The 25,147-nt window shown below is 56.9% G+C and overlaps 1 long non-coding RNA gene across 1 annotated transcript in view; it reads right to left on the bottom strand.

Moving 5' to 3' along the window:
• Positions 1-975: 975 nt before the first annotated feature.
• The window catches only part of LOC133627192 (uncharacterized), a 52,747-nt gene continuing 28,575 nt past the window's right edge, over positions 976-25,147 (bottom strand). Inside the window, exon 3 of the long non-coding RNA XR_009820002.1 lies at positions 976-1,841. This is a non-coding gene — a long non-coding RNA (uncharacterized LOC133627192). The remainder of the gene's footprint in view (positions 1,842-25,147) is intronic.

The raw sequence follows: 25,147 nt of genomic DNA, 5'->3' as shown, positions 1-25,147 counted from the left end.
GAAAATGAAGAGCAGAGGCAGCCTCTGCTCTGGACCTACCTCAAAGTGAGCAGGGGCAAAGGGCAGAGCATCACCTCCACCCCACCACACTCCAGGGTGAACCAGCCCTGGCCGTGGGCTGCTCACCTGCAGCTCCAGGGTCATTTGATTCACACAGCTGAGCTTGACACTGGCTTTTGTTCAGATCTCCCCCAACCCATCATCACCAACCCAAACACCAAGTGAAGTTTCAGGCACTTCAGGCCTGAGTTTTCCCCAAGGACATAACGTGCTTCTTCAACTCTCCAAAGTTCTTCTGAGCTGAGTTTCAAAGGGAAACACCCCAAATTGTGTGTTTCTGACCAAGCTTCTGCAGGTTTGCCCCAGTGGAGACCTCACCAAGCAGAGAAACAAAGTCAAGGCTCTGCAGAGATCCTACCAGCCACACCACTGAGCCCAACACTGTCACACCAGTTACACCGAATCCAGGCTCAGGAGGCTGCTCTGCTCTCCAGATAAAAGGACAATGGGGGGGTTATATGTATAATGGTCCACATCTTTCTTTAAAACAATCAAAGGCTGTTTCCATTACATAAATACCCTTCTTATGCTGTATTTCCACCCAGCACCTTCCAGTGCTTTGCACCAAGGTGGGAGGGAACAGGGAGTAACATGAAACATGATTTCGGGGGAAAGCGTTTGCAGCTCAGTGCTTTTGGAGCAGGAGGCATGCAAGGGGCAGCAAGCCCCATGCAGTCGGGCAGGGATGGGTAAGGGCTGCAGAAAGGGAAGGGGGAAAGGACAGGGGAGGACTCTGCTGCAAAGCAGAGGTGTTCAGCTCCTGGCTTGGCTCTGTTAGGGCACAGAAGTTTGCCAGAGCGCTGGTTTCCCACCCAGTCAAACGCAGCCCCCCGGCAGCCCCACGCCAGGGCCCTGATGGGGCTGAGCCAAGGCCAAGGGGCAGGAGCAGCAGTGAGCACTCACACAGGCTGGGGCTTCCTTAACAACTTTAATTGTCTCTGAGGGTGACATTTTCCCCTGTCCCGACATCCCGCTCGCTGCAGGTTGCCATCCCGCCTTGGCATCCACCCAGGCTGGGCTCCACGTGGGATGAGCCCAGGCTGAGGGTGCTCAGCTGCCCACAGCAGAATGATCCCTCCCTCCAAAGCCACTCAACACCCCTGGCACAAGACAAGACTCTGCCAGACAGCTTTAAAGCCGAGGGCACTGCGATCACCGACTTCCACCCAAGGCTTTTGCCCCTCCGGCTCCACTGCAGGCACCGGGCACTTTGTGAACACTTCAGGCTGGGTCCAATCATCCTCATGAAGAGCCCCAAACCCCCAAAGGCACCAAAAAGAAGAGCAGAGGAGTACAAAAAGACAAAACCAATCCACAGCTGGTTCCTTAGAACTGAGTAAGCACTTGGTCCTTCACAGGGAAAACCATTGAGCTGCTGTTTGACCCAAGAGCACTTCACCATCCTGGCCAAGAGGAGGACTTCCAAAGCCCAGCAGGGCCAGCAGCTAATTGAGTCCTTTTGGTTCTGAATGGGAGTGGGGAGTGAGGTCAGCACCTGGAGGAAACCCCCCTCACTGGGCTGGGGATGTGGAGCCCAGCAAGTGCTCTGGAGGCGGCTGGTGAGGAAGCTGCTCTCGGTGTGGGCACTCTGTCGCTCCATGGCAAGCTCAGGGGGAGCTGCTGGTCCCTGCAGACCCCTCTCCTGGTCCCTGCTGACTCCTCTCCGTGCTTGCAGCTCAACTGCCCATCCTGGGGAGGCTGCTCCTGGGTGTTTTGGCCACGATGGCTGCTGCAGCACCTTGGCTGTCTCCTCTCAGGTCCCTGAGCCTTCACCACAGACCCTGTGAAGGACAAACACAGCATTAATGGAAGGCCCAGGCTGGCTGGCAGCTGGTTGTGATGAAACAAATCTTGATTCCTCTTTGGGACCTAATGAAATGTGTCAAAGAGGAGACTTTCCAGCAACCCCAAAGGCTGCCCTGACACTGGTGCCTTGGAGCTCACCTGAGACTCAGCAGCGTGGAGGGCTCCATGCTTTGGAGCCTGAGCCCTCCCCAAGCCCTGGCCCTCGGGGATGGGGGGGACTCATTGGGGCTGCAGAGCCCACATCTAAGCAGGTGGAGAGGAGCTCTCTGTCCACTCCCCGTCCCAGCAGCTCTTGGTGACAGCTGAGAGGGGAGGATGTGCTGGGAGAACCAGGTTACCCATGCACATTGCCCCAGAGAGCCCCAAAGCAGCAGCAGCCCCAAGGCAGGAGACACATCAGGGTGCAGGACGGTGTGAGGGTGGGTAGGAGACATGGCCAGGGGCTGAGGGAGGAAAAGCAAATGGCCATTTCCATGCAGCAGATGGAACAAGGGCAGCTGGGAATGCAGAGGAAGGGAAAGCAGCTCATCTTGCTTGTGTGGACCTGGGCTGCATTACGTGGTCCAAGGGATGTGCAAGGCACTGATTAAACATCCCAGTGCTGAGCTGGGACATGAGGCAGCCACTGTGCTGCTGCTGGGGACTGCAGGGGAGCAGGGCTTCCCACCCCAGGCACGAGCAGCTCCAAGCCCTGCCTCAGCTCTGCCTACCAGGGAGGTTGTAGCCACCCTGTGCTCACCTCTGTGTCCCCACTGGGAGCTGGGTCCTTTTCCCAAGCTGCCACAAACGTTTGGAAGGAGATGGGGAGCAGAAAACACAGCCCAACAGCAAACAGAGTGTGAACAGAACTCGTTTGTCCCTCTCTGCCTCTGAGCTCCCCACCTACAAGCTCTCAAATGAGCTGCAACGTACAGCAGGATCCAAACTCCCACCATTAAGCATGGCACAACCAGCTCCCACTTGGCTCAGATGAGCTCTTGGCCCATTTGGGGAGATTAATCATTTGCTTTCCTCTTTGATTCTCACCCTGTTCACTCCATAAGGTCATTAAACAGCTTTTCTCCCAGGCAAACCCTGTCCAAACTCCCCATCCCGCTCCAGCATTAACCAGGGGCACACAGAAAGAAGGGTAGAGGTCTCTGCTCATTTATCGTGCAGCGCTTATCATGTGTTTGCTTTGGGCTGTGCAAGCAAGATTGGCACCTCCTGGCCAAGATATCTCACCCTCAGCAATGTGGCAGGGAGGCAGAAACCAGCCCCCAGCCCCTTCCCCAGGGGAAAGGCTGACACCCAGCTCTGGGGCTGCGGGGCAGGAGCGAGCTCAGCGTCTCTGAGTTTGCAAAGCTCTGTGTGCAAGTGTCCCTGGCTCTTGTAAATGTGTTAAAAAATAAAACCCTTTAAGAGCTTCCAGATGTTCTGTTTGTGTTGTGGTGTTACCCAGCTCCAGCCTCCCGAGGCCAATCCACAGCCTCAATGAAATCGCAGCAGCCCAGAGGGACAGCAGGGGGGAGGGGACGAGATCCCAACCCTTTTCCTCCTCTTTCCCCCAACTTCTCCTGTTAACTCCCACGCTGCTGGCCAAGAGCAGCTGCAAATCCTCCCTCCCACTCTCAGCATCTCCCTGTCTCACACCAGCATCGCTGGGGTTTGCAAGGCACCAACCCCAAGCGCCTCTGGGGACGGCAGCACAGCCGGGACTGGGATGGGGATGGGAGGTATCACATTGGTGTTGGCACCTCAGAGGCACCCAGGGACTGGGATGGGGATGGGAGGTATCACATTGGTGTTGGCACCTCAGAGGCACCCAGGGACTGGGATGGGGATGGGAGGTATCACATTGGTGTTGGCACCTCAGAGGCACCCAGGGACTGGGATGGGGACAGGGCAGGGAGGTATCACATTGGTGTTGGCACCTCAGAGGCACCCAGGGACTGGGATGGGGACGGGGCAGGGAGGTATCACATTGGTGTTGGCACCTAGTGCCCACTGAGAATGCCCAAGCCCATTGCATCCAACCTCACAGCCACCTGAATGGGCCCTGAAGCTCTGTCAAAAACTACCTGCTGCTGGCATGAAGATGTGACGGGACAAAAAGCCTTGTCAGCAAGCCCTGGGTGTAGCCACACTCCCTGTGTGTGTGTGTGTGTGTGCAGAAGCCCGGCTGGGCACTCTTTGCACAGGGCGTTGCAGACCCAGGGCGCTGTGTTTGAAGTCCCCTGGGTGAGCTGCGTGGTTGCTGGCAATCAAAGCCCCATAAAGCAGCGATAGGGCAGCTCTGAGCGCAAGCTCTGATGTGTTATCTGCCCTCTGAGGCGGGGAGGGAGGGGGAAGGCTCTGCTGCGGGGCCTTTGAACCCGCCTGAGCACCCGCAGATCAAAGGCGCTTCCTGAGGAGCCGGCCCGGCCTGGGCTGTCCTGGGGCTGGCCCAGCGCTGGAATGGCCTCACAGCACCACGGATGCTGCAGGATGGCCTCCTGCCCCTCAGGGACATCAGTCTCCTCCTGAGAGGAGCCTCCACACCCTCCCTGGGCAGCCTGGGCCAGGGCTCCCTCCCCTCAGCACCGAAGGACTTGCTCCTCCTGTGCCAGTGGAGCTTCTTGTGTCCCAGCTGATGTCCATCACCCCTTGTCCTGGCACTGAGCACCACACAACAATCACTGCCCCCAGCCTCCTGACACCCACCCTTTAGGTACTTGCCAGTGTTGCTGAGCTCAGGCTGAACAGCCCCAGGGCTGCAGCCTTTCCTCCTCACACACATGCTCCATCCCCTCAGCATCTCGGTGGCCCTGCACTGGCCTCTCTGCAGCACTTCCCTGGCTCTCTGCAGCTGAGGAGCCCAAAACTGGACACAGGACTCCAGATGTGGCCTCACCAGGGCAGAGCAGAGGAGGAGGAGAAGCTCCCTGGAGCTGCTGCCCACACTCTTCTTACCAGAGCCCAGACAGGTTCAATGCCATTGGGGTTCCCCAGTTTAAGCACCCCCAGTTTAACACACAGCACCCAGTTCTGTCCCAGAGACAGCCCCAGTGAAGGACTATCCTCTGCACACCACAGTGACCCGAACAAACCCCACTCAGGACAAACCTCCCTCCTTCCTCACCATCTGCACATCCACCAGCACTAAACCTACCCAGAGAGTCACATCCCAGGTGCAATTCCTTTTTCTCCCCGGGCCAGTTGCCTCCCACAAACCCCCCTCTCCCCAGAGCCATCCTCTGCTTCCCCATGCCCAGGACTGCTGCTGCTGCAGGGGAGGGAGGACAAGCAGCAGCAGCAGAGCCAGGCCACACACCACGGCCTCCTGGCCACCAGCCCCCACGCTGCTGTTGTTGTTCTCCTCTCCACAAATCCACCACAAGGCCCCAGGAGAGCAGGAGGGATACATCAGGCCCTTGGAACGAGGGCACAAGCTGCCTCCACGCTCAGCAGCAGCCTGGGATGAAGAGTGAATCCATCCAGAGCAAAGAGAGGAGGAAGCACCGAGCTTGCTGTGGGAGAGATGATGGTCTGTGCATTTGGAGATGGCCCCTGCCCCATACCCCCAGACACACGCTCACGAGGAGCAAAGCAAAGCACAGGGGTAGAAATGGGGCTTTTTGTGTCTCCAGACAGATTGAGCACAAACTGTGTGGGCAGCAAAGCCAAACAGGAAAGGAAACCACAGGCAGGGAAACGGTTCTGGCAGCGCTCACGTTATGGCTCGCTCAGGCCTCATCCCTCCCTGCTGCTCCCTCTCCCGGGTGTCCCTCCCTCAGACCCCTCGCCCTGCTCAGACATGCCCCACTTCCACTTCTGCAGCTGAAACCTTTCCCATCCAAAGGGCTGGATTTACAAAAATGCAGCCAGAGAGCTAGAGCCTGTCTGGGGGGAGCAGCCCCTGCAGAGCTGCATTAGCACCTCGCTGTTTGCCCCTGCACCCACACGCAGGCACGGCCCCAAACGCCTGCAAAGAGAAAGGGGAGCCCTTGACCTGCCCAGATCTGCAGAGGCAAATGGGGACATGGACTCACCAAAGCATCTGCAAAGGGATGGAGGGTTCTGACCTGCACATCCTGGTTGGCCTCACTCCATCCAAACCCTGCAGAGCGTGGGAGTGGGGAGGACACAGGGCTGTGCTGTGCCCTTTGCATCCCAGCCAGCGATTCCATACCGGCCCCAGAGCCACTTCCAGTTTACAGATGCAGGTTTATTCACATGCCCCAACGTGCTTAATGACCAAAGTGCTCCTCAGTGAACCCAGTGATGGTAAAATAAAGTCAATGAGGCAAGTGGATGAAAGAGAAAAGGAAGAAGCCCAGAGCAGAGAGCTGAGGCAGAACCTGCTGAGTCGGAGCATCACCCCCCAACGCACCACAGCTGCCAGCCCTCCACAGCCTCCTGCCAGGGGACCCCTTCCACCCGAGACAGCTTGGAGCAGAGTGTGACCCCTCCAGCACTCTCTGCTTGTTTGCACATGTCCCAGCTCCTCACAGCTCTTTCCCTCTCCCCCTGCCCGCTCAGCAGAGCCCTCACTGTGGGTCACCTCGTGCCACTGACCAGCAGCTGTCTTCAGCAAAAGACCAACCTTGGCAGCACTGAGAACCAGCCCAGGCACAGCCCATGCTTGGAACACAACAGCCTCTGCCCAGAGCCCCCTCTGCAGCAGAGACTTCACAGGGGGCCTCCCCCTCCTCTCCCTGCTACCCTCCTGCTGCATCCGCTGCCCCTGGGCTGCAGGATGACTCCCACCCAGCCTACACCACAGACACCATCAGGGTCCCTCCAGCTCCACCACCATGGCACAGCAGAGGTGACAATCCCAGGAGGTGACCTGGGGTGGAACCTTGGGGGGAAAAGAGCCCGTGTCCCGCTGCCTGCTTCATCACCAGCGCCGTGAGATGTGCCACATCCAGCACGGCACGTGGCAGGACATCCAGCACGCTGCTGGGCTCCACGGGGGCTCAGGCTGGCCCTGGGGACCCCACTGACCCCAGAGGCATCTCACAGCTCTGGCTGGTGGAAGCAGAATGCTCCAGCCACAGCCCACCAGGCACCTCTGCCAGCGGGCAAAGCCCAGCCCGGTGCAGGTGAGCGTGCTGGGCAATAACCCACGAGCATCACACCACGAGGCCCCTTCCTCCAGCGAGCTGGTCACATCTCAGGCACAGAACCCCAGCCCAGGGTGTCATGAAGACCCTCATGCAGTGGAGGGAAGGAGCCCAGCAGCGAGCAGCCCCTGCAACCCCATCCCACGCTGTCCCCACCCTGTGAACGAACGTTCAGCATCCGGAGCTGCAGGAAAACCACACTCTGAAGGGATTATTCCCATCAGCTGAGCAACCCAGAGGAAAAAGCTGGGGGAAGGAGGTGGAGAGGGGCCTCATGCTCCCCAGCACACAGCTTCTCCCCATCCCCTCGTTCTGCCTCCTCTTCAGAGCTGTGTCTCAATGTGGCTTTAAACTGGCCACAGAGGAGCCCCTGGAGCTCGGTGCAACCCTCACCCAGCACTGCAGTGGCAACGAGCCGTCTCCTCAAACCACCAGCCTGTGTTGCAAGAGCCAAGCTCGTTCCCGGAGTTTCACTCCAAAGAGATTATCTTCATTTACTAACCCAAGCAGGCAATACAGAAAGCCCTGCCAAGCTCCCAGGCAGCCTCACAAGAGGTGTCATTAAAACTCCTTCAGCTAGAGGAAGAGAGGCAAGTGTTTCTGTTCCCATGCCGCCCTTTCTGGTAAGGTGTTAATAAATAACCCTGGCTCAGACAGGTGCTGTCAGCCCTGAGTCACCGACCTGCCACGGGGCACAGCACCCTGAGCCACGGGGACACAGCTCCAGCCCCACAGGCTGCAGGGGGATGGCCAGGGCTGGGCCATCCAGGGCTCAGGCTATAGGAGCCTCTTCCTCAAACTTGGGTGTTTAGGAGTTTGTTAGGATCCCTGAGCTGTGGGGGCTGGCAGGGCCCTGCAGAGCTGCTGCAGCCCCAGCCCCTGCTCCAGCAGCTTCCCCTGGGTCAGGGGGCACAGGAACGTGTCCAGCTGGGGTTGGAAACCTCCTGAGAGGAGCCTCCACACCCTCCCTGGGCAGCCTGGGCCAGGGCTCCCTCCCCTCAGCACCAAAGGACTTGCTCCTGGTGTTTAAAAGGAACTTGCTGTGTTCCAGCCTGTGCCCATCACCCCTTGTCCTGTCACTGGCCACCACACAACAAAGTGTCCCCCCATCCTCACACCCACCCTTTAGAGACTTATAAGCATTGCTGAGCCCCTCAGGCTTCTCTCCAGGCTGAACAGCCCCAGGTCCTGCAGCCTTTCCTTGTTAGAAAGATGCCCCAGTGCCCTGACCATCTCAGCAGCCCTACTTCTGGACACGTTCTTCACCTGTGTGATCTGATTCAGTTGGACCTGCTTTAGCAGGGGGTTGGACAGGATGGTCTCTAAAGGTCCCTCCCAACCCCCCACCACTGTATGATGCTGTGATTTCACCCAAAGACAGCACAGAGCTTGTCATCAGGAGCTCACTGTGAGATACCACCCCAGACAAGCTCAGGAGGCTGAGCTGCAGCAAAGGGAATGTGCAGAAAGAGCCCTGTGTCTGCTGCCAGCACCACAGCAGCCTCCTGCTCTCCCAGCAGAGCAACCAGAGGGAAGGGCTGCGATGGCCAACGCTCCCCAGCTGCAGCCCCTCTGGGATGCACTCAGAGCACAAAACACCCAGCACCAGGGGCAAGTTTCCTCCTCACATACCCCAAATCATCCCACTGAGACCTGAAGGCACACACCCTAGAATGAGTAAGCAACTTTTAACCCCCCAGACTGAAACACCTCCGACAACCTTCTCCCTGTCACACACCCCGACCTGTTCTGCATGTGGGACCAGGCTGCCTCTCTCTCTGCCTCCTTCTAGCAATTCCTTCCCCTCCTTCCCTGCAAGAAAAGGTTCTCTAAAGCCATGTGTCACATGGAGACTGACAGCTAGGCAAAAGAATGAAGAAAGTCCCATTCTCCTTCATTTTTGCAACAAGGTGATAAGCCCAGGAGGGGCTGTTGTCAGGGCCTGGACAACCAGGCGTCCAGGAGGCAGCAGAAGGGTTTCAGGCAGGCTCTGGCACCCAAGGACAGTGCCTCAGGGTTACAGGAGGGTACTGTCCTTATTCTCATCCACCTCTGTCCTCTGCCATCCTGCTGCAGGGATGCACTGGCTCCCAGGATGGCAAAAGCCCTGCAAAGCCTCCCTGTTTGGCTCCAGTGAGGTGATGGATTCAGCCTCACTCCGAGGATGAGCTCTGCTCCCCGTTGCCTGTGGGATGTTCAGAACCTCACTGGAGTCCTGCCCTTGCTGGAGGCAGGATCTCTGCCACCAGCCTCACCAGGGAAGGGAGGGAGGGAGGAAAAACCATTCAGCTGCACATTTATTTTGCAGCTTTGAGCTGATTTCTGTCCTGGGGGATTACCAATCTAAGCAGTGTTCTTTCCTGTTCTGACCCTAAGCTGATTAATTCTCTGGGCCCCCCTTCTCCTCCCATTCCTCCTGCATGAAAAAATGAGGCTATGAAACATTGCCAAAGAGTGCCAAGGCAGAGGCTGGTGAGCAGGCTGAAGAGAGGATGCTCCTGCCTCCCTGCAGAGCCATTAGCTCTGGCACTGGCTCTGTGCTCAGGTTCAAACCACAGCTTTAGGGTCTTCATCATCTTAGAGCAAAGGAACCAAAATCCCTGAGGGAGAAGAGAAGCTTCCCCGTGTGCTGAGCCCAGCTGGCCCATTGGCACCAGCATTGCTCTCCCAGTTGCAATGGAAACAACTGGCTGGTCCCAGAGCCGCTGGCAGGGACTCACCAGAGCAGTGGGACTTGCCCTGGCACGATCCAGCCGCCGCTTCCCAAGCGCAGGAGCCTCCTCCTGCAGCAGCAGTGTAGCCCTGCACACAGCCAGCCCCTGGCACACAGCACCTCCCTGCTCCCAGAGAGCAACTGGGGAGCTTGAGGGACTGGGAAGATGCAAAAGCTGCAGCTCTCAGGGAGCATGCACAGGGCAGTGGCTGAGGGGCTGTGGGAGCTCAGGGACAGGTCACATCCCATTGCCCACCAGCAGCACAACTACCCAGGGGCTCCTCAGCCCTCTGCCTCCAGCAGCCATGGAGAAGCAGCTCTGTCTGCAGGGTCTCTCCATGCAAGAGACTGGTCCCTATGGGAGACCCCTCCAGTCATCCCTCTGCCTAGAACACTGGGCAAAGCCAAGCTTCCATTCCCAGAGCTAACCCATGGCTCCCTGAGCCAGGTTAACCCTTTGCCATCCTAGGGCAGCTCTACAGCCACAGCCATGCTTCCACACTCCTCAGACCCCATGGGAGCCATCACCCACCACTCCTCACAGTCCCACATCCACCACATCCCCAGCTCCATCGATCCCCAGCACCCCTCATGCTACAGATGGAGATGTGCAACAGCAAATAACCCCCTGCTCAGCACCTTCCCTGCATGGCAGCAAAGCCTGAAACACACCCAGCTCCATCAGACAGGTAATTAAACAATGTGCAGCTGGAAATTAGCACAGCAAAGCACAGTTTAATTCTCTCAATGGATCTCAACACCGGATCAAGAGGGAAAATTACCTCTGAACTGCAGTGAGATGGGCCCCCAGGTCAGGATTAGGGCTTACTGCTGAGGCAGGCTGGGGAGCTCCAGCACCTGCCCTCACCTGGAATCTGGCCCTTGGAGAGGAGCAAAGTTGGGGTGTTTTGTCCCTTCTGGAGAGCAACAACAAAAATCCTCCATGTGCACAAATCACAGCAAAAGTGGAAGTCACAGCCTCCCTGCTCCTTGGTTTCCAGATGACAAGGCACCAAAGCTGGGGCTCTGCTTTTTAAATGACTTCAAGTGGAATGAAAAAGCTGCACAAAACAACCAAGTCTCACAGGTTGGTCCAGTCCAAGCCCAGTACAGCAGCCAAAGAACAAACACACGGCTCCCAACTCCTCCTCGCCCCAGAGGTGTTGGGGCAGAACCCCCTCGATGGGTGCAGGGCCCAGCATCACTCCAAGCTGTCCCCAGCACCTGCCAACCTCAGGCTAGAAACCAAGGGCACAACTCCCCCTGCTCCTGCCCTGATGGGCCTGAAGGGGGAAAGGTGGAAGAAAAGGGTCTTTGTTTTCATTCCAGGTCATTGAAGGCTCTGGGGGAAAAGCAGATTTTCCAAAAATCACTTTAATGGGCTTTACAAGAATAAGAATTTCTTATCCCCCTGTTAACACACGTTGCTGATCATCCTGCAACCCAAACTCCACCGTGCCTGGCCTCAGGGGGGCTGTTTGGGTTGGGCACAGCCCTGGGATGCTGCGTTCCTATGGGCAGCTCCAAGCTCTGACACCCACCCTGGGCAGGGAGACAGCATGGGGTACCGACCTCTGCGCTGCCACAGCGAGCAGGAGGGCTCCAAAACTCCCTCCTGGGATGGGCAAGGGTCAAGGTGAGGGTTTGGTGAGTCCTGAAAGTCCCTCAGGACTGTTCCCAACCCAGCAGCCAAGGCCAGCCCATGGCTGAGCTCAGCACGGGACACACACACACGGACTCTGAGCCCAGCCTTGCCTAGAACTAGTCAGGAATTTTCTGGCTGAGAAATGCCACTTGGTTGAGACTTCAATCTGATGCAGGAGTATGTTAAAAAAAATGTAGGTCAGGGAGGAAAAAAAAGGATCCAAGTGAAAAGCTCCTTGTTCCTCCACACGACACCTCGTCCCAGCAGCCCTGGGAGAGGCTCAGTGTGGGGTGCACCTGGAAAACGTCTCCCACCTCAGGTTTGCAGCAGTTCCTGAGAGCACAGGGCATCAGCCCCTGCTGCCAGGGCACCCTCAGCCTGCCCCAGCTTGCCCCAGCCACGGGGCACACACTGCTTTTGTACAATCTGTACATCTCTCCCGGATTTGGTCGAGGCACAGATTGCAGCTGAGCACTGAAGGTCTGCTCCCAGCACTGGGAAGAAGTCAGCCTGGTGTTTTCACAGAATCCTGGAAGGAACAAACCCCACAGCACCAGGGCTATGAGACCTGAATGCCTGGGACAGCTGAGGAAAGCAAAGGCACCTGGAAAGCTTGCAAGAGATGCTTTGAATTTCCACATGGGTGTGAATCCCCTTCAACTCACTGTGGAATTTCCACATGTGCTTCTGTACAGAGCATAGAAAACTGATGGGGTTGAGCTTTCAGGGCTGTCTCCCCCTCCTGTCTGTCACCATTCTCTTTCAAACACCTTGGAAAAGCAAAGCAGCACTAAAGCACCACAACAGCACGGAGCTGGAGGGGCGCAGTGGCCCAGAGGACTGCTGGCACCTCGGATGCAGGTGAACCTCTCACACCTCTGAGGTTACCCCCTACCTCCTGGCTTTGCTTTTAAGGTTGAAACCCCTAAGCCAGGGTTTGGGAGAGGAACCCAAGGACAGAACAGCTTCATCCCTTAGGGAAGGGGAGGAGAGAAAACTGGCCAGTGCCAGAGGAAGGCGAGAGGAACCTGGCACTGCCCAGCCTTCCTCCCACCATCCTCCTCCTTCCCCAGCTCCCACTGTTGCCTTGGGCATGATCCAGGGCATGGTGCCCACGAGGAGAATTCCCAGCAGATGAGATCTACATCTCATTTAGTTACATTTTTCCTTTTAGATCCATTAAGAGGAGAGGCCTCTGCCCAGCTGAGGGCTGCAGGAGCTGAGCCTGCTGGGTTTGCCCACCCAGGAGCTGGAGGAGAGGCTGACCCAGCATCCAGGAGGGAACTCAGAGGAGCTGGAGCCCTTTGGATGCATGGCCAGGGAAGAGGGGTGAAAACACACCCTTTACTGCTGACAATCATCAGGCAATCATCATGCAACCCAGCTGACCCATCCCTCACCTCACACTGGGCTGCTGAGGGTAGGGAAGGACTTGATGAAACGAGTCGTTTTGGGGACAGCTCCTGAGGTTTTCCATCTTTTCACCACATTTTATGGCTTCTCCTCTGCAGATTGTCCCCAGTTCCTGACCTGGACCATTTGGGAGATGGATCCTCACCCCACTTTTTTGCACCCCACACTGCAACGTGCAGGACTTCAAGCAACAAAATTAAGGGAGAAAACTAGAACAATCCCCTTCTACCAGCCCCTGTGCAAGGGGGAGACCCACCAGCTCCAGCCTCCAGCCATCCCAGTCCCTTTAAAGCGTCTCACTGAGGACAGTGATGCTAAATCTGTCCCCCAGCTCCTGCCTGCCTGCTGGCACAGCTCCACCAGTTCAGACTGGGTAAAACTGCTCGAAGCCACGTTTTTCATCAGCCCAGCAAACAGGCTTGGCCTCCTGACAAGCAGGGCTTTCTAAAATCATATACATCCATCTCAGTGTAGCTACGCTGCTGGCTGAGCCCCAGCTGACTGCAACTGGGGCCAATCCCCAGGATAAACACAGCCTACCTGGGTTTATAAGTGCCAGAAGCATGTAGGCACCATGCACGATCTCTTATATAAACAGCACTGCAAAAACAGCCCTGAGCACTGTAGGAACACTTGTAGTAGGCACTGAACACGAGGTGAAGTGTTTGGGAACATTACTGCAATGGATCCCGGGGGGGGGAGATGCTTTCCCTCCCTCCTGCCTGCCTCACACATCAACCTTAAAGGCAACCCCAAGCAAGGCTGTGTTGGAGGAAGAGGATGGTGTCCTGCAGCCCAAGATGCTCTCAACCACTCAGGAGTCTTGGAGATGCAGCTGGAGAAGTGCCCACGCTGCTTATGGCTGCAGAGGCAGGGATGGGTGGTGTAAGTGATGCTGGGCAGTGAAGGCTGGGCTGCAGCAGAGCAGGCAGAGAGGGACCAAGCCCTCTGGATGGGCAGAACAAGAACTGCAGAAAAAGCCCAGGAGATGCTCAAGAGCTCTGGGAAACCCAGGGCTGAGGGTTCACACACACTGTGCACAAGTTGCTCTGCACCTTCTCTCAGTACAAACGCTGGTGGCTTCGGCCCCACTGCCCAGCCCCTGCAGCCACAACTCACCCTGCAGGGAGAGCAGGGACAGACCACAAAAAGCTTCACAAGCAGGTGCAACAATGCAGGCTGTGCCAACCTTCCCAAAGCTGTTTCAGATCTTTGCTTGCCCATCCTTTCTCCCTCTTCCCACACTTGCTGTTTAACCCTTCCTTTGCAAGGCTCCTGCAGGGTTAAAAGGTGTGTGTGAGCCCTCAGGGCTCCTTCCCCTCCCTCCTCAGGGACCGGAGGCTCTCCAGATCTAATCTCCAAGACAAACACACTGTAGCTGGAACCTGCTCCATTTGCACTCAGCCCACAGGTATTAGAGGGCAGCAGAGGGGCTGAGGGCTCTGCCCACCTCCCATTGCCCTCCCCTCGCCTCTCCCACACACACAGTGTCAGTGAATCAGCAACAAAGCTGGGAGGGATGGGCTGTAGCTGGGGGGGGAAGGAATCCCCAGCACTCTCAGGGGGAGTCTTTGTGCAAGGTGAGCAGCCCAGAGCTGGCATAGGGCCCCCTCTGCCCAGCCCCAGCCCAGACACACAGACGTGCAAGAGCAGCATCAAACCTCCCATGTGCCCTTTGGGGTGGCTCAAGAGGCTGATCCAGCGAGGGCCACGCTCCAGTGTTTTGCAGAATCAAAGCCCTGATGAGCTGGTTCATCTCAGAGGAGCCACCAGTTTATCTCCTTTTCTCCTCAAGTCCTGTTGTGGTACCCAGAAACATCCACTCCCCCAGCAAACACCAGGAGGAGGAGGAGGAGGGATGGAAGCTGCTCAAAGACACTTGACCCAAGGCAGTGGTTTGTGCATGTTCAAGGCAGTCATTGTTGGGATGATGGTGAAAACCTCTTGTCAGACCAGAACCTGCAAAGTACATCTGTGAGATGCAGTTAGCACCTGGATGGTCTTGTTCAGATGAGGAGGAAGGAAAAGGTCTCCAGGCTATTTGGCAACAGGAGCCTTCCAGTATGCACTTATCTCACATCTCAGTCGGAAGCTGAGGGATTTGGTTCGTTTTCCAGGGGGAATGGGAGAGGCAGTGCCAGCAGAGCAGGGAGCTGCCAGGCCCAGCCCCAGGGCTCTGCTGCAGGCTGGGCAGCACCAGAAGCCACTCTCTGCCCTCAGGCAAAGCCCTGGTTTGCATGAAATCCCTCTGCTTCACCCCAGGCACCTTCTGCACGTTTAAACTTCCTGCAGCACTGAGAGATGCATTTCCATGTGAGACTTCCAGGAGAGGGTAACTCACCCAACCAAGCAGCCAGCCTGCCAAACAGAAGCTCAAATGAGCTCTGAATGGGGTGAAAGCCTCGAGCTCAGTGCAGAGCTGTCATGAGAGAGCACAGGCAAGGGCCTGATGGCAATGGGGATCCCAAGCCCTGGGTGCCACTGCCTCCAATCCAGCCCTCATCCTGAAGATGAGACAGGGATGAATTGCACTCCCCCCCCACACACACTGATGCTTTCATGAAAAAGGCCATGATATAAAAGTTATGGGAGCAATAAAAATAGAAACAGTCCTCAAGGCACCACAAAATGGAGCCATTTTAAGGGCATTTCTCATTTTTTTCCCCTTGAAATCTAAGGGGTGGTATTTAAAGATGAAGGGAGGAGGAGGAATACATGCTGCCCTGTCCAAACACCAAACACCCCACAGCGTTCTAGTGGTCTCCCAAAGCCAGGCAGAGGCTCCAGGTCCCCAATTTAACGGCTTCTCCACACCTTTTATGTGCCACCCCACTGAAACACATCAAGCATTTCACCCCAGCTGCAGCCTGCAATGTGGTTGCTCCCAGCACCCGAGAAATGCTGATCCCAGCTCCCCCCTCCTACCCAAAAGAGTTCTCAATATTTGCCTTTGCCATATCAAAAGGTGCCACAGCCTGATTCCTGAGGCACTCAGCAGCTCGCTGGTGGTCCCTAAATAAGCAGCCAGGTGATCTCAGAGCAAACATCCTCAGGTCCTTGCTGCAGCCTCCAGGCAGACCACAGAAACCTTCAAAGGAGCTCTCTGAACAGGGGAGGCACAGTTCCCTCCCTGCCACCATCCTGCTCCAGCTGGGTCCACCCAGGGGGACATCTCTGAAAGTAAACCCAGTGTTCTTGGGGTTTACCCAAAAGACCAGCCCAGCAGGACAGAGAGGTGCTGGAAAGGCGAGTGAAAGGCAAAGGATGCAAAGCCACCAGCCCTGCTGCTCCATCCCAGTCACGAGCCCAGCGAGTTCCCTGTGGTCTGGTCAAGGGGAAGAAGATTTTTCCTGGATGGTACAATGCCCTCCTCACACCTCCTCTCTAGCCCAAGCAGAAGGACAAAGACAACAGTGTCCATCCCCTCCCACCTCTCCAGGAAAGGGGGAACAGACAAAAACCAGCCCACAGCAGGCAGAGGTGCCCTGGGGACAGCAGGGTCCCCAGTTCAGGCAGTTGTGGCTTCATGGACCAAGAAGCTCCTGTGTGTTTCTTGTCCTCTTTGGGACTGAGCTACCCATGTCCCCAGGCTCCCAAAGGGATGAACTTGGGGATCTTAAAGCAATTGTGTCTCCTGTAACCACAGTGACAATAAGCAGCTGCCACTGATGTGCTGAGACATCCCTGCACCAGGTCAGTGAGGGAGGTACCACCAGCCAGGATGAGGGACAGCACGTACTGCTGCACAGCCAGAAATGGCAACAGCCCTCAGGTTTATCCTCTGTCCCAATAAATGACTGCTGGAAGAGCCATCAGCACACCCTGCAAGTGGTTCCCTCTATTCATCCTGGCCCTGCTCAGCCCAGGCTGCAGTAGGGGAGCCCTGCGCTGTCCCCTGGCCTTGGCTCACGAGGAGCACAGAAACCCTGCAGCAACACCCACCTCCAGGCCAGGCACAGCACAGTGATGGGTCTGCTCTTGCCTCCACCCCACGAGTGCAGGAGGTGTCTCAGGACAGTGTTTTGCCCTCCACACCTTCGGCTGGGGACTGCACAGAGGTGAGAGCAGGCTGGGGCTGCCCGAGCTGTCACCCAATGGTGGTCTCTCAGCAACAGCTGAACACCAGCCCAGCAGCTGTCATGGCTAAGAGGTGGTACAACAGAATCCTTCTCTCTCACCCACAGGTTTGTTTCCTTCCAAAACATTCCATCCAGCAGGGATTTTTTTTCCCCTTTGCACCTTCCTCCCCTGTCCTTGAATTGCCCAGGCTTCACTTGGGCAAGGGATACAACTGCTTGACTAACCAGCAGCATCACTGTCTGTCACACTGATGTGGGCACAGGGAGGTGATCAACTCCAGAGCATCTCCCCTAGAGCCAGAAAGGCCACAAGCTCACCCCTCCACAGCTCCCAGCCATGCTCATCACCGGGCCAGGCACTGCTGGTGCCATGGACCTGCTTTAGCCCAACTCACATTGATGGGCCTGGAGAGCTCCCCCAAAGCAGCTTCACCTCCTCCCCTGCACCCCTGATCCTGTGTCTGCAATACTATTGTATCAGAGAGCTCCCCAAAGCAGCTTCACCTCCTCCCCTGCACCCCTGATCCTGTGTCTGCAATACTATTGTATCAGAGAGCTCCCCAAAGCAGCTTCACCTCCTCCCCTGCACCCCTGATCCTGTGTCTGCAACAGTACAGCATCCCATGCTCTGCATGCCCTGGGTGCTCTCTGTGCTCCCCCCTCCACTGCTGCACTTTCTGTCCAACCGGTTCTGCTCTGTTTCTGTTTCAGGGCAGGATTATCATCCCAGCCATCTCCAGCTGACTGCAGCACAGACCCAGCTGCCAGCCAGGGCCAGCGTGGCCAGGAGCAGCAGTGGGGCCGCTGTCCCACGTGGGACAACAACACAGCACAGCAACGAAATCACCTCCGGCAAGCAAAGGGCATTTACCAGCTGTGCTCGAGCTGGGGGCTTTGTTAAGGCCAAGAAAACAACAGACCAAGCTGCTTCTTTACCTTTGAAGTCCCAGGAAGCGATCTGGGAGGGAAGAGTTTCTGTGCTGGACAGAGGGGACGGAGCTCTGTGGCCTTTAAACATCTGGTTTGTAACACCCAAGAGCCTGTTTTGGCTGACAGCCTCCCAGTCAGACCACAGTGAGTCTTAAAGGCACTACAGCTGCTAGGGAGGGCCTGGCCAGGCTGCCTGTGCCACCCCAGGGTCCTCAAATATTGTGCATGGCAAACCTGCACAAGGAGCCTGAGATGCCACTGCAGTTAGTTCCTAGCCCTGAGAGCCAGGCTGGCTTTTCTTGCCTCTGTTTACATGCACAAGATTGATGGCAGGAACAGTTTCCTGTAGCACCTGATCCTCCAAGGGTGCAGCAGCCCTGGGCTGGGGCACAGGAGGCAGAGCAAGCCCCAGCCCTGCCCAGGAGCCTGGGCAGCCTCCCAGGGCTCAGGCCAGGAGCCTGCAGGCAGCAGAGTCCCTGTTTCCACATCCAAGCTGCCTCGCTGAGTCAAAGCCTCACCAATACCACTGGAACAAAAGGTCTCCCATGCCCTGAGCTGGTGATGTTCAGCAGGATTTGCCACCTTCAGGCACTGCAATACACTGTCAGTACTTGAAACTGAGAAGAAACTCCACTCCATAGGCAGGAGAGCACCCAAAAGCCAAACCAGACTCTGCTCTGTCCCACATCCCTCAGGCTTCTGCACCTCAGCCTTGCTCCTTGCTGGCCTGGGGACAGAGCAGAGACGGATCTGCAGATCCAGCCACTTTCCTCACCTCAGGGAACAACACACATGAATTTTAAAGTTTCCTGCCAAGTATCAACTGTGCAGATGTTGAATTCTTGGCAGGGACCTCAGCTGTGCTCCCTGAAGTCCTGAGGAAAACTGTCCTGAGCACAGGCTTCGGCTGAGCACATTTGTGAAGCCCTGTACCCACACCCTGGGCTCACACCATGGGCCCTGTGAGCAACACCCAAGGAGTGCAGCACACTGAGTTCTGTCTGTGTGACTTCCACCTCGCTGTGCTTTGCTCTCCAAAGGTATACCATTCATTTGGTCCTGGCTTTGTGGGAGCAGGTATGACCCAGAGCCAGAGCATCACCTCCAGGGATACAGCTGGGTGGCTGCAATCAGTCACACTCCTCCACAGCACAGCCAATCCTGGCAGAACCACGTGCTGGCACACACACACACCCCCTGCCCACTGCAGGCCAGCCCTGCTCCCAACACCCACCCCTGCCAACTAGGAACTGGAGGGAATAGGAGATGGGCTCTCCAGGAAGGCTGATTTTGCTCAAAACTCGGCTTGAAAATCAAGAGCAGCGGTGTGGAGACGGCTGGGCTGGGGAACGAGCCTGGTGTGATGCTCGGGAGCTGTGCCAGGTGCCCCTACTGAGCTGCAGCACTGGCTGCTTCCCAAAGAATCCCAGGGGAGCATTTGGGCACCGTGGTTCGATGCCCATGAGCAGTACCAGGTGCCCTGGCTAGGTGCTGAGCTGCAGGACCAGCTGCTGCCCAGGGCTCAGGGCACATCCTTCCACTTGCAGCGATGCCCATGCTGTTCTGCCAGCCCCAGCGTGCCCCGAGTTGGGGCACAGCACCACACGGCATCCCACAGCACCACACAGCACTGCAGCCCCTCACAGGCAGCACAAAGGCAGAGAAAGCTCCTCTCCTGATGTCAAGCTCTTGGCAAGCTCCCCCACACATCCCCTCCCTCCGCCTCCCGACGCATCCTGTTCGCCGCTTGGTATCCGGCTGGGGAGTTGCAGGAACATCTGCGTGTCCGTACCTGCTGCCTCCCGCCCCGACGGCCCTTCCTGCTGGCTGGGGGTGGGAAAAGCTGCCAGCCCTCCTGAGCATCACTCCAGCTCCTCACAGGAGCCAAAATGTTTTGTCCTCGGCCAGTTCCCCCCTTGGGTAAATCAATCAATCTGCTAAGCCAAAGCCATCGCTCCTCGTAAAACACGGTGCAACATCTGGAGAGGAGCCCCTGAGTCGGGGTCACGGTGTCCTGCCATTGCCTGGTCCTCTCCAGGAGGGTAAGGAGCAAAAAATAAGAGCATGAGGCTCTTGCACTAGCAAGGAAGGGGCAGAGAGGGGCTGTCTGAGGGTGTCCCTGTGAGCCACCCAGCCTGGGCACGGGAGTTAATCACAGTGCTCGCTCAGATCACATCGGTGATGTTTGAAAGGGAGCCAGTAAAACAGCACCAATGATAGAAACACAGAATGCTGGGGGCTGGAAGGGCCCTGCAGAGCTGCTGCAGCCCCAGCCCCTGGCTCCAGCAGGTTCCCCTGGCTCAGGGGGCACAGGAACGTGTCCAGGTGGGGTTGGGAACCTCCTGAGAGGAGCCTCCACACCCTCCCTGGGCAGCCTGGGCCAGGGCTCCCTCCCCTCAGCACCAAAGCACTTTCTCCTCCTGTGCCAGTGGAACTTTTTGAGTTCCAGCTTGTGCCCATTACCCCTTGTGCTGGCACTGGGCAGCACAGAACAAAGTGTCCCAACATCCTCTTGACACCCATCTTTAGGTACATCTGTGTTAATGAGCTCCCCCCTCAGCCTTCTCCTCTCCAAGCTGAACAGCCCCAGGTCCTACAGCCTTTCCTCATAAGAAAGACATCCCAGTCCTTCCCCAAGTGCTTCACAGGTAGAGCAGAAGGGTCTAGATCTGCCAGTCACCCAGGGCACAGCAGGAGAAACCTGGCCTTGCCTCCTGCTCCTCTTGCCAGGTGGGAAAACACTCCCTGGCTGTGGCACTGCTGGGAAAGGCTGGGAGAGGGAACAGCTCCCCCCCAGCACCCACCCTCCCCTCGCCCCGAGCAGAAGGACCTGGCAGAGCCGTGTTTTCCTAGCGCCTGCCTGAGTTTTATGGAGGAGCACAGCTTACCTGGCATCTGCAGGCTGAATAATAAACCCTTTTAGCAGCAGGCTGGGTGTGTGGGATGGCCCAGGAGGCAGATCCCAAACCCACAGCCCCCAGCGATTTACACCCAGCCCAGCAGCATCGCAGTCACAGGGACCACAGGGCAGTGCCCACCCCCAGTGGGGTTCAGCATCCCCCCTCCCCAGGTCCTGCTCAAGCTCAGGGCTGCACTCTCCCAGTCTTCCCACTCTGCCAACCCAGTTAGACCCACATAGCTCCCAGCTGGGAGGACTGGAAGCTTTGACCCCACAGTCCTAAGCCGTGCTCCTTCCTTTTCCCCACAGGCATCCCAGTATCCTGCTCCATGGAGCTTCTCCATCCTTCACATACTTAGAGAAAACTTTCTCCTAAACACCCCTCCCAGTTTGCCATCCTCCATTCCCAGTGTCCTGGCCCACATACAGCATTAAACCTCTCCAGTTGCCCTTCCTTGCCCAGCTTGCCTGCTGACCCCATGCCAGGGCAACTCCCATCACACACATCACTCTGCCTCTGCTTTCAGCAAGAAGAGCCCCAGTTGCAGAGCTTCCCCTCTCCCCTCACACCCTCTCCAAGTGCTCGTGCTGCAGGGCTGCATCCACTCTGCTGATGCTGAACAGCACATCTCTCCTTCCCCAGAAGGAAAGGGCAATGAGAAGCTCTGGGGGGAATCTGGAGTCCCTTTGAGGGTACACTAGGAAAGAAAACATCCATTTGAGACGTTGCAGACTGCAAGAGTAGCCTCAGCTCTTCCCAAAGCATTCATGCCTTGTCCCCTCCCTGGTGCAGAGCTGCTCTAAGCCCTGCCCCTTGCCCATCGCCCAGCACAGCACACCAGCCCCATGCAGCTCCCCACAGCCCTGGCAAGCCAAGGGTGCTCTTTGGCACCCAGCCCCCTACCCTGGAGCTGGTGTGAACTGGGTTAAAAACTGCTGGGTGTGAAAAAAACACATCATCATTAAAAACTAACCACCCAAACTGGGGGTGAGGGGGAGAAGCTGTGAGCCAGGAGATCGGCGCTGGGGCCGGTCAGCAGCCGCCTGCAAAGCAAACACCTGCAGGTCTGTCCAGCCTCACCACCCCTGGGCCTGGACAGACAGCCCTCTGCAGACAGACTTCCCCAGCTTTGAGGCACATGGCTGCCTGAAAACTCTGACCCCACGTTCTGTGCTCTCTTTACACAGCAGCTGAGCCTGGCTTCATGCAGGCAGCAGGTTCCCCGTGTTTGTTTTAGCACCCTAGCCGAGGTTGGGCTGTAAAAGGAAAGGCTGTTTTTGGTGGCTCAGACTCGAAACTCTGTTTAGCAGAAAAGCAGCAAGGCAGGGAAACGAGGCAAGAAGGGGAAGAAAACGGTTTGGGTGAAATTTAAGAAGTCCCATAAAGTTTGCTGAGTCCCATGGAACATCCTCTGCAGCCCCACACTCCCCCTGGAGCAGCTGAGGCTGCCAAGGGAGCAAACAGACCCTGTTGCTGTTAGGCACGGCCAGACTTTGCTCACAAGCTCTCCTCTGAATCACAAGGGCTGCAGCAGTCACATTATCGCCACCCACACCTGCATGGACAGGTAATGGGTGCCCTCTGCACAACTGGAGAGGAGCAGGCTGGAGGGAGTTGAGTTCATGAGCATCAAACATGCAAAAAACTGATGCAAAGAGGAAAGAAACACCACAGATTGGGGAGCAGGACAGGGTGGCACCAGCCTGAGCCACAGTGGCAATGGGCTGCCCAGACAGCATCAACAGCCTGCTTGGAAGGAGAAGCTGGATGATCTCACCAGGGCTGACACAAGCACAGCAACCTGCCTGCCACAGGGCACACGTGGAACGCTCCTGAGATGACACAGAGGAATGTGAGTCGGCTTTACAGCGGGCTCACTCGCCTGAGACACGGCTGAATAGAGCAGGCTCCAGGCAGGAGGGGACCAGAAAAAGAAAGGTTCATATGACCTGGATTTAGGGTTGGGATGAGATCTGGTGACTGCCCGAGTCGCTGCACACTCCCACCCTGTCACCCTGTTGGGTGAAGCCTCTGCTCTGCCCACAAACGCTGCTCAGCGGGAGCACCGAGCTCCTCACGGCCCCCAAGGACCATCACTAATGCTCCCCAAGACCTGCCAAGAGCCTCCCAGCCGTCTCCTTCTCTCCCTGGCCCCTAAGTCTGGTCACCAGCTGGAAGGTGACAGCTCAGGCAGGAGCCAAGCCCTCCAAGCCAGCTCCAGTTGCAAAGGGACACGTGCCTATGCCTATCCCACGGCAGGACGGCCAAAAGCACCAACTTCCCCCTCCCCAAGGCGCTTTTACTCAGGTCCCCTTCCAGGCAGACAGCCCTCAGCCATCCCACAGCTCCATTTGAGCTCCAGCAGCCCAGGAAGCACTCGTTTATTCCTGCATCCACCTAATCTCTGCTGGCTCACGGGGTAAAACCCCTCCTCAGCATGGCCAGGGCACTCAGCATCTCTGGAAGAGGCCGTTGGTGCCTGCCAGCAGCCACCTCACACCCACATCCCCAAAAGCAGAAACACTCTTAACTCCTCCTCCAGTGCTCAAGCTCCCGAGGCAATCAGGGAGCTGCAAAGAGCCCAAATCCTTCTGTGGATCTTGGCTGAAGGGATTATTATTCCGTGCTGGACTGGCAGGCACAAGAAGGCCCTTTGCTGTGCTCTGGCAGCCAGGGCAGCAGCGCTGCAGCATCCGGCCCCGCAGCGCCGCGTGGGACTCACACCACATCACACCCTCTGTTTGCACATCCAAATACACCTTCTGGCCCTCAACATTCCACCCTGAAACCAGGCAGGGCCAGCAAAGCTGCCTGCAGAGACAGGCTGGGGGGCTGGGGTGATGCCTGGCAGGAGGGAGGGGAAGCACACAGAGGGAACTGTGTTTTCCCCACCCAGTTCGTTTTCTATCAGCAGGTCCCACAAACCTCCTCACCACCAGCACTAAGGGCAGCACCATTGGCCACAACCCTTCACATTTCACATCCACTGGGGCTTTTCTTCTTGCAGCAGCACCTGGGAGCACATGGAGAAAGCCAAACCTTGCAAAACTGCAGCTGAGGGGAGCGTGTAGGGAAAGCTCTTTGGGTGCCGGGTTTGGAAACGCAACACACAACAGTCACAGAAAAGCCCCCGAGCCTTTGGCACCTGCAGAGAGTGGCTGCCCTGTGGGGGAAGCAGACTTTTGTTTCTGGTTTGGTATTTTTGAGTTCTCCTCCTCCTCAGAGGGAGAAGAAAGCAAATGTCACAGCATCCCATCCCCAGCGCTGCCACGTGCACAGGCATCGCCGCTCTCCCCTGCTCGTGGATCCCAGCCACTCGTTGCAGTGATGCTCGTGGGGAACAGGAGCAAGATCCTATTCCAGAGCAATATTCTGTGTGTTTTCAACCCCCACTAGTGATGCAGCAGCATTCAGAGCTTTCACAGGAGAATACTGAGCTGGTTCTATGCTTGCAGGTGCAACAGCAACATATTTCACAGAGTCACGGGGTGCTGGGGGTGAGAAGGGCCCTGGGGGGCTCATCCAGCCCAACCCCCTGCTGAAGCAGGTTCCCCTCCATCAGGAAGCACAGGAACTGTCTCTCTTGAACTGGAGAGCTCAGAACTGGACACAGTACTATAGAGGAGGCCTCACCAGGGCAGAGTAAAAGGGGAGGTTAATTTCCCTCAGCCTGCTGCCCACCTTCTGCTGTGAAAGGGGCTCCCTCCCATCACCTTTACCTCTCTCCTCAGCTCTGGGGGGAAAAAAAAAATGCAGAAGCATTCCCAAAGCTTGCAGTTGCCTGAGGGCACCTCAGGGCACAGTGTGGCCAGGGCAGAGGGGAGGCAGCCCCATCAGCCCCTGCACCGCCGTGGGGGTCACAGCCGTGGCACCTGCGTGGGGATAAAGGCGCTTTGTGTGACGCCCGTCTCTCAACACATTCCCATATGGAATTTGAGCCAATTGGACTTATCTCAGCAGAGCTTTGAACTCTCTGCCCTGCTCCTGAAACAAGCCCAGGTGCTGGCTGTGGCACTGAAGGGGCCCTGGCACCCCGGCTGCCCCACGTCACCGGCAGCGAGCAATGGAAGCCTAAGCCCAGCTTAGTCTCCTGGTTAGGGGCAAGGCAATGCCACAGAAAACAGAGACCTGGGCTCAGTGTGGGCACACTCCAGGCCACACTGGCCTTGTGGCTCACATCCCCCATTGCCCTTCACCCAGTACAGATGGGCATTAGCACCCAGACAAGCATCTTCCCACGGGATACCATCCACCTCACTGCTCCACTCAAAGCTCCTCCTATCCCTCCTCCTCCTCCTCTGCAGGGACTGGGAAACAGACTTGCTTTGCAGGCACCTTGAGATGCTCACAAGAAAAGCAGAGGCTGAAAGATTCACCCAGATCCAACTTAAAGAAATAGAAGGTTAAACCAGCAAAGAGAAAGCAACCACGAGTCCGGCCAAGAGCAACATCATTTGGCAGCTTTGTTTGGAAAAATTCATAGTCCTGCAACCTTTCAAGAGAAGGGGATGGAG

Source organism: Colius striatus, chromosome 18 (assembly GCF_028858725.1).
Source record: "Colius striatus isolate bColStr4 chromosome 18, bColStr4.1.hap1, whole genome shotgun sequence".
NCBI classification, from domain to species: Eukaryota; Metazoa; Chordata; class Aves; order Coliiformes; family Coliidae; genus Colius; species Colius striatus.
This window is presented reverse-complemented; position numbering and strand designations above follow the sequence as displayed.